This window comes from Gorilla gorilla, chromosome 7 (genome assembly GCF_029281585.2).
Source record: "Gorilla gorilla gorilla isolate KB3781 chromosome 7, NHGRI_mGorGor1-v2.1_pri, whole genome shotgun sequence".
Lineage (NCBI taxonomy): Eukaryota > Metazoa > Chordata > Mammalia > Primates > Hominidae > Gorilla > Gorilla gorilla.
In genome coordinates, this window is record NC_073231.2 from 11,505,024 (window position 1) to 11,515,023 (window position 10,000).

Here is a 10,000-nt window from a genome sequence, read left to right on the forward strand (position 1 = left end):
ATTAATGTGGAGTTTGTTCAACAACGGACTAAAGAGGGAGAAGCCCATGAACTCTGTGAGAAGTGCATGACAGGTGCTCGTGGGATGACATGGCTCGGCGCCCTCCAGCTGCTGCTGCCGCTGCCTGTCCTGCTGGGCGGCCACCCCCTCCCAGGGAAGAAGAGCACTCACAACTGCTGTCGATCTCCTTCCAGGGCTTCCGCTGGGAGTGGGATCAGGATGTGGGCACCCCCAACCTGGACAGTCTGGCCGGGGAGGGCATCAAGGCCAAGTACCTCATGCCGCCCCTTGTCACTATGACCTCCCCGTCCCACTTCACTGCCATCTCAGGTAAACGTCACTCTGCCCATTTCACCTGATGCCCATCAAAGCCCCAGTGTCCATCATTCCCTGTGATAAGAAGCAAAAGCTCGGTCAGCTCTAGGGAGGCTGAGGCAGCTCCGGGGTCTCACTCTGTTGCCCAGGCTGTAGCTCAGTGGCATAATCACAGCTCAGTGGAGCCTCTAACTCCTGGTCTCAAGCAGTCCTCCCTAGCTCAGGCACCCCAGGAGCTGGGGATACAGACAAGCCACCATGCCTAATTTTCTCATTTCCTTAGAAATTGGGACAGGGGATCTCTCACTATGTTGCTTGGGCTGGTTTTGAACTCCTGGCCTCAAGTGATCATCCCACCTCAGCCTCCCAAGGTGCTGAGATTGGAGACATGAGCTACCGTGACTGGCCTGATCTTTTTTAAAAAAGTAAATAAGGCCGAGCATGTTTACTCACCCCTGTAATTCCAGCACTTTGGGTAGCTGAGGCAGGTGGATCACCTGAGATCAGGAGTTCAAGACCAGCTTGGCCAACATGGTGAAACGTCGTCTATCTTAAAAATACAAAAATAAGCTGGGCGTGGTGGCAGATGCCTATAACGACAGCTACTCAGGAGTCTGATACAGGAGAATCACTTGAACCCAGGAGGTGGAAGTTGAAGTGAGCTGAGATCATGCCATTGCACTCCAGTTTGGGCAACAGAACAAGATTTTGTCTCAAAAAAAAATTAAACTAATAAAAATAAAAAGGTAAATAACTAAAATCACTTTTAAATAATTGTGTAAAAATAATAAAACATTGACATTTACAGAGCTCAGTTAGATGAGGTGACTCATACCCTCCAATGGTGTCCTGGTTCTCTTACATAAGAATTGAAATGTCTTTCTGTGGCCCAAAAGATCCCACACAGCCTGGCCCCTGGCCCATCTTCTGCCAGCCTCTCTCATCTCTCTCCCTCTCCTTCACTTCCTTCTGGATCACAAATGCCTTTTGCCTGTGCCTTCTGCCCTGCTCCCTCCAGCCCCAGGGCCTTGGCCTGTGCTAGTCCAGTCCCTCCAGCTCACCAGGAGCATGCAGTCCAGTCGGGGAGAGAGACACCAGACACCCAAACAGGCACATACATCCCGTGACAACTCAGGAGGCATCAAGGAGGAAAACGAGTTTTCCAGACACAGACTACAGGGGTAAACTGGCTTCAAACTAGAGAGGGAGAAAGGGGGTCTCTGAGCATGGGGCAGTTGAGCTGAAAGAGATCTCAGGGGACCAGAGCAAGGAAAAGTGTTCCAGGCAGAGGGAAGAGCATGTGTGAGGTCTCTGAGACAAAGACCAGGTCATTTCACAATCCCAGTGGCCACTAAAATAGAGGGATTCCAACTTAAAAAGGGGTAAGAGGAGGCTGCTGGAAAGCAAAGGACTCTGTGTAAGAATCATAATAGTGGGAGTGGAGCCAAGATGGCTGAACAGGAACAGCTCCAGTCTACAACTCCTGGGGTGAGTGACGCAGAAGACAGGTGATTTCTGCATTTCCAACTGAAGTACTGGGTTCATCTCACTGGGGAATGTCAGAAAGTGGGTGCAGGACACTTGGTGCAGCGCACCGAGCATGAGCCCAAGCAGGGCGAGGCATTGCCTCACCCCGGGAAGTGCAAGGGGTCAGAGAATTCCCTTCCCTAGTCAAAGAAACGGGTGACAGATGGCACCTGGAAAATCGGGTCACTCCCACCCTAATACTGCACTTTTCCAAGGGTCTTAGCAAACGGCACACCAGGAGATTATATCCCGCGCATGGCTCAGAGGGTCCTAAACCCATGGAGCCTCACTCATGGCTAGCACAGCAGTCTGGGATCAAACTGCAAGGTGGCAGTAAGACTGGGGGAGGGGCGCCTGCCATTGCCTAGGCTTCAGTAGGTAAACAAAGCAGCTGGGAAGCTCCAACTGGGAGGAGCCCACCACAGCTCAAGGAGGCCTGCCTGCCTCTGTAGGCTCCAACTCTGGGAGCAGGGCGTTGGCAAACAAAAGGCAGCAGAATCATCTGCAGACTTAAATATCCCTGTCTGACAGCTTTGAAGAGAACAGAGGTTCTCCCAGCACGCAGCTGGAGATCTGAGAATGGACAGACTGCCTCCTCAAGTGGGTCCCTGACCCCCGAGTTGCCTAACTGGAGGCACCCCCCTGTAGGGGCAGACTGACACCTCACAGGCCCGGGTACAACTCTGAGACAAAACTTCCAGAGGAACAATCAGGCAGCAACATTTGCTGCTCACCAATATCCGCTGTTCTGCAGCCTCCACTGCTGACATCCAGGCAAACTCCAACAGACCTGCAGCTGAGGGTCCTGACTCTTACAAGGAAAACTAACAAACAGAAAAGGTGTATCCACACTAAAACTCCATCTGTAAGTCACCATCATCAAAGACCAAAGGTAGATAAAACCACCAAGATGGGGAAAAAACAGAGCAGAAAAACTGGAAACTCTAAAAATCAGAGTGCCTCTCCTCCTCCAAAGGAATGCAGCTCCTCACCAGCAATGGAACAAAGCTGGACAGAAAATGACTTTGACGAGTTGAGAGAAGAAGGCTTCACACGATTAAATTACTCTGAGCTAAAGGAGGAAGTTTGAATCCATGGCAAAGAAGTTAAAAACCTTGGAAAAAAATTAGATGAATGGCTAGCTAGAATATCCAATGCAGAGAAGTCCTTAAAGGACCTGATGGAGCTGAAAACCAAGGCACGAGAACTACATGACAAACGCACAAGCCTCAGTAGCCAATTCGATCAACTGGAAGAAAGGTTATCAGTGATGGAAGACAAAATGAAGTTTAGAGAAAAAAGAATAAAAAGAAATGAACAAAGCCTCCAAAAAATATGGGACTATGTGAAAAGACCAAATCTATGTCTGATTGGTGTACCTGAAAGTGACAGAGAGAATGGAACCAAGTTGGAAAACACTCTGTGGGATATTATGCAGGAGAACTTCCCCAATCTAGCAAGGCAGGCCAACATTCAAATTCAGGAAATACAGAGAACACCACAAAGATACTCCTCAAGAAGAGTAACTCCAAGACACATAATTGTCAGATTCACCAAAGTAAAAATGAAGGAAAAAATGTTAAGGGCAGCCAGAGAGAAAGGTCAGGTTACCCTCAAAGGGAAGCCCATCAGACTAACAGCTGATCTCTTGGCATAAACTCTAGGAGCCAGAAGAGAGTGGGGGCCAATATTCAACATTCTTAAAGGAAAAAAATTCAACTCAGAATTTCAAATCCAGCCAAACTAAGCTTCATAAGTGAAGAAGAAATAAACTACTTTACAGACAAGCAAATGCTGAGAGATTTTGTCACCACCAGGCCTGCCCTGCAAGAGCTCCTGAAGGAAGCACTAAACATGGAAAGGAACAACTGGTACCAGCCACTGCAAAGCATGCCAAATTGTAAAGACCATCAAGGCTAGGAAGAAACTGCATCAACTAATGAGCAAAATAACCAGCTAACATCATAATGACAGGATCAAATTCACACATAACTATATGAACCTTCAATGTCAATGGGTAAATTCTCCGATTAAAAGACAGACTGGCAAATTGGATAAAGAGTCAAGACCCATCAGAGTGCTGTATTCAGGAAACCCATCTCACGTGCAGAGACACACATAGGCTCAAAATAAAGGGATGGAGGAAGATCTACCAAGCAAACGGAAAACAAAATAAAAGGCAGGTGTTGCAATCCTAGTCTCTGATAAAACAGACTTTAAACCAACAAAGATCAAAAGAGACAAAGAAGGCCATTACATAATGGTAAAGGGATCAATTCAACAAGAAGAGCTAACTATCCTAAATATATATGCACCCAATACAGGAGCACCCAGATTCATAAAGCAAGTCTTTAGAGACCTACAAAGAGACTTAGACTCGCACAAAATAATAATGGGAGATTTTAACACCCCACTGTCAACATTAGACAGATCAATGAGACAGAAAGTTAACAAGCATATTTAGGAATTGAACTCAGCTCTTCACCAAGCAGACCTAATAGACATCTACAGAACTCTCCACCCCAAATCAACAGACTATACATTCTTCTCAGCACCACACTGCACTTATTCCAAAATTGACCACATATTTGGAAGTGAAGCACTCCTCAGAAAATGTAAAACAACAGAAATTATAACAAACTCTCTCTCAGACCACACTGCAATCAAACTAGAACTCAGGATTAAGAAACTCACTCAAAACTGCTCAACTACATGAAAACTGAACAACCTGCTCCTGAATGACTACTGGGTACATAACTAAATGAAGGCAGAAATAAAGATGTTCTTTCAAACCAATGAGAACAAACACACAACGTACCAGAATCTCTCAGACACATTCAAAGCAGTGTCTAGAGGGAAATTTATAGCACTAAGTGCACACAAGAGAAAGCAGGAAAGATCTAAAATTGGCACCCTAACAACACAATTAAAAGAACTACAGAAGCAAAGAGCAAACACATTTAAAAGCTAGCAGAAGGCAAGAAATAATGAAGATCAGAGCACAACTGAAGGAAATAGAGACATAAAAAACCCTTCAAAAAATCCATGAATCCAGGAGCTGGTTTTTTGAAAAGATCAAGAAAACTGATAGACCACTAGCAAGACTAATAAATAAGAAAAGAGAGAAGAATCAAATAGACACAATAAAAATTGATAAAAGGGATATCACCACCAATCCCACAAAAATACAAACTACCATCAGAGAATACTATAAACACCTCTTCGCAAATAAACTAGAAAATCTAGAAGAAATGGATAAATTTCTCGACACATACACCCTCCCAAGACTAAACCAGGAAGAAGGTGAATCTCTGAATAGACCAATAACAGGCTCTGAAATTGAGGCAATAATTAATACCTTACCAACCAAAAAAAGAGTCCAGAACCAGACGGATTCACAGCCGAATTCTACCAGAGGTACAAGGAGGAGCTGGTACCGTTCCTTCTGAAACTATTCCAATCAATAGAAAAAGAGGGAATCCTCCCTAACTCATTTTATGAGGCCAGCATCATCCTGATACCAAAGCCTGGCAGAGACACAACAAAAAAAGAGCATTTTAGACCAATATCCCTGATGAATATCATTGCAAAAATCCTCTATAAAATACTGGCAAACCGAATCCAGCAGCACATCAAAAAGCTTATGATCATGATCAAGTGGGCTTCCTCCCTGGGATGCAAGATTGGTTCAACATAGGCAAATCAGGAAACATAATCCAGCACATAAACAGAACCAACGACAAAAACCATATGATTATCTCATTAGATGCAGAGAAGTCCTGTGACAAAATTCAACAACTTTCATGCTAAAAACTCCCCATAAATTAAGTATTGATGGGACGTATCTCAAAATAATAAGAGCTATCTATGACAAACCCACAGCCAATATCATACTGAATGGGCAAAAACTGGAAGCATTCCCTTTGAAAACTGGCACAAGACAGGGATGCCCTATCTCACCACTCCTATTCAACATAGTGTTGGAAATTCTGGCCAGGGCAATCAGGCAGGAGAAGGAAATAAAGGGTATTCAATTAAGAAAAGAGGAAGTCAAATTGTCCCTGTTTGCAGATGACATGATTGTATATCTAGAAAACCCCACTGTCTCTGCCCAAAGTCTCCTTAAGCTGATAGGCAACTTCAGCAAAGTCTCAGGATACAAAATCAATGTGCAAAAATCACAAGCATTCTAATACACCAATAACAGACAAACAGAGAGCCAAATCATGAGTGAACTCCCATTCACAATTGCTTCAAAGAGAATAAAATACCTAGGAATCCAACTTACAAGGGGTCTGAAGGACCTTTTCAAGGAGAAGTATAAACCACTGCTCAATGAAATAAAAGAGGACACAAACAAATGGAAGAAGATTCCATGCTCATGAGGAGGAAGAATCAATATCGTGAAAATGGCCATACTGCCCAAGGTAATTTATAGATTCAATGCCATCCCCACCAAGTTACCAATGACTTTCTTCACAGAATTGGAAAAAACTGCTTTAAAGTTCATATGGAACCGAAAAAGCGCCCACATTGCCAAGTCAATCCTAAGCCAAAAGAATAAAGCTAGAGGCATCATGCTACCTGACTTCAAACTATACTACAAGGCTACAGTAACCAAAACAGCATGGTACTGGTACCAAAACAGAGATATAGACCAATGGAACAGAACAGAGCCCTCAGAAATAATGCTGCATATCTACAACCATCTGATCTTTGATAAACCTGACAAAAACAAGCAATGGGAAAAGGATTCCCTATTTAATAAATGGTGCTGGGAAAACTGGCTAGCCATATGGAGAAAGCTGAAACTGAATCCCTTCCTTACACCTTATACAAAAATTAATTCAAGATGGATTAAGGACTTAAATGTTAAAACTAAAACCATAAAAACCCTAGAAGAAAACCTCAGCAATACCATTCAGGACATAGGCATGGGCAAGGACTTCATGTCTAAAACACCAAAAGCAATGGCAACAAAGCCAAAATTAACCAGTGGGATCTAATTAAACTCAAAAGATTCTGCACAGCAAAAGAAACCACCATCAGAGTGAACGGGCAACCTACAGAATGGGAGAAAATTTTTGCAATCTACTCATCTGACAAAGGGCTAATATCAAGAATCTACAATGAACTCCAACAAATTTACAAGAAAAAAACAAACAACCCCATCAAAAAGTGGGCAAAGGATATGAACAGACACTTCTCAAAAGAAGACATTTATGCAGGCAAAAGACACGTGAAAAAAATGCTCATCATCACTGGCCAGAGAAATGCAACTCAAAATAACAATGAGATACCATCTCACACCAGTTAGAATGGCGATCATTAACAAGTCTGGAAACAACAGGAGCTGGAGAGGATGTGGAGAAATAGGAACACTTTTACACTGTTGGTGGGACTGTCAACTAGTTCAACCATTGTGGAATTCAGTGTGGCAATTCCTCAGGGATCTAGAACTAGAAATACCATTTGACCCAGCCATCCCATTTCTGGGTATATACTGAAAGGATTATATAAATCATGCTGCTATAAAGACACATGCACACGTATGCTTATAGCGGCACTATTCACAATAGCAAAGACCTGGAACCAAGCCAAATGTCCAACAATAGACTGCATTAAGAAAATGTGGCACATATACACCGTGGAATACTATGCAGCCATAAAAAATGATAAGTTCATGTCCTTTGTAGTGACATGGATGAAGCTGGAAACCATCATTCTCAGCAAACTATTGCAAGGACAAAAAACCAAACACCACATGTTCTCACTCATGGGTGTGAATTGAACAATGAGAACACATGGACACAGGAAGGGGAACTTCACACACCGGGGCCTGTTGTGGGGTCGGGGGAGGGGGGAGGGATAGCATTAAGAGATATACCTAATGTTAAATGACGAGTTAATAGGTACAGCACACCAACATGGCACATGTATACATATGTAATAAACCTGCACGTTGTACACATGTACCCTAAAACTTAAAATATAATAAAAAATAAAAAATAAAATAAAAACTTTGGCTGTTGACTCCAGATATCCTGCTTCATCATCTCTCCACTCCAGAAACTTTTCACATACTTACAAAGGGTGCTCGTTTCTCCTCTAAGTATTTGCCCCCCAGCCCCACCTGCAAGAAGGTGGAAGTAGGGCCTCTGCCTGGGATGGTAATTCTCAAATATAAGGCAAGACCTGTCTCTCCTCCAATATCCCCAGGACTGAAGGACTGTGAAAGTCTGCATATTGATCAAGCTTCTCCCTCCCTTATCTGAAGGGACTTACTTCCTTCAAGACGCTTTTCCTCTTCCCACCTAGCTCCATGCCCCATCCAGTCATCTTCCAACCCATCTCTCCCCAACTGCATGCCACACAAGAGGGGCGTGACCACAGCACCTGGAAGTTCCTTAAAATTGAATGGTATGTCAGACCGGGTGCGGTGGCTCATGTCAGTAACCCCAGCATTTTGGGAGGCTGAGGCAGGCAGGTCACTTGAGGTCACGAGTTCGAGACCAGCCTGGCCAAAATGGTGATACTCCAGCTCTACTAAAAATACAAAAATTAGCTGGGTGTGGTTGTGCTTGCCTGTAGTCCCAGCTACTTGGGGGCTGAGGCAAGGGAATCACTTGAACCTGGGAGGCAGAGGTTACAGTGAGCCGAGATTGCGCCACTGCACTCCAGCCTGGGCGACAGAGTGAGACTCTGTCTCAAAAAAAAAAAAAAAAAAAAAGAAAAGAAATTGAATGGCGTGATTAGCTTATGATTTTTTAAAAATGGAATGATGTATTCATTTTCTAAGCTGCATAACAAATCAGCACAAATTTAGCAGCTTAAAACACCCATCTATTACCTCTCCTTTCCTGTGGGTCAGGAGTCTGGGGGTGCAGCTTTAGCTGGGTGCTCTGCTCAGGTTCTTACAAGGTTGTGATCAAGGTGTCGGCTGGAATTAGTGTCTCATATGAGGCTTGGGGTCTTCCCCAACCTCACATGGTTGTTGGCAGAATTTATTTCCATGCAACTGTGGAACTTATGTGGCTGGCTTCTTCAAAAGCAGCCAGGCATGGTGGCTCACGCCTGTAATCCCAGAACTTTCGGAGGCCGAGGCAGGTGGATCACCTGATGTCAGGAGTTCGAGACCAGCCTGGCCAATATGGTGAAACCCCGTCTCTACATAATTTAGCCAGGCATGATGGCGCACACCTGTAATCCCAGCTACTTTGGAGGCTGAGGCAGGAGAATCACTTGAACCCAGGAGGCAGAGGTTGCAGTAAGCCAAGATCGTGCCACTGCACTCCAGCCTGGGCAACAGAGTGAGACTCCATGTCAAAAACAAACAAAAACCAAAAACCAGGAGGAAGGAGTCTCTCTCCTCCAGACCTTCATTGAAGATCTCACCTGAAGATGTCAGGCCCACCCTGAATAGTCTCCCTTTTGATTAACTCAAAGTGAATGGATTAGGGGCTTAGTTACATCTGCAAAATCCCTTCATCTTTTTCATAGGTATAGATTAGAAGCAAGACACGGGTCCTGCCTACACTCCAGGGGAGAGGAGGTTACACCTGGCATTTATCCAGGGCAAGAACCTAAAGGGTCATCTCAGAATTCTCCCTTCCAAATAGATCCTCGGTGGAGCTCACATGCCTGGGCGAGCACCAGCCTTTGTTTAAAGGCAACAGAGAATGGTGTCCTGGCTCAGATCTCCAGCAAGCCTCCACAATGATGGTCCAGTATCTGAAGCCAGGGCCAAGGCAGCAAGAGCTTTGGGTGCACATGGGGTCTTCCCCCACTTTGAAGTGAGTCATCACATCCGTATTAGACCCTAGCTGTTGCTTAGGCAAAAATGATGATTTAGAAGAAGATGGAGAGAAGAGGAGAGTTAATTTAAAAATACTTATATTCGGCCGGGCGTGGTGGCTCATGCCTGTAATCCCAGCACTTTGGGAGGCTGAGGCAGGCGGATCATGAGGTCAGGAGATGGAGACCATCCTGACTAACACGGTGAAATCTTGTTTCTATTAAAAATACAAAAAATTAGCTGGGCGTGGTGGCCGGCGCCTGTAGTCCCAGCTACTCAGGAGGCTGAGGCAGGAGAATGGCGTGAACCCAGGAGGCGGGGCCTGCAGTGAGCTGAGATCTCGCCACTGCACTCCAGCCTTGG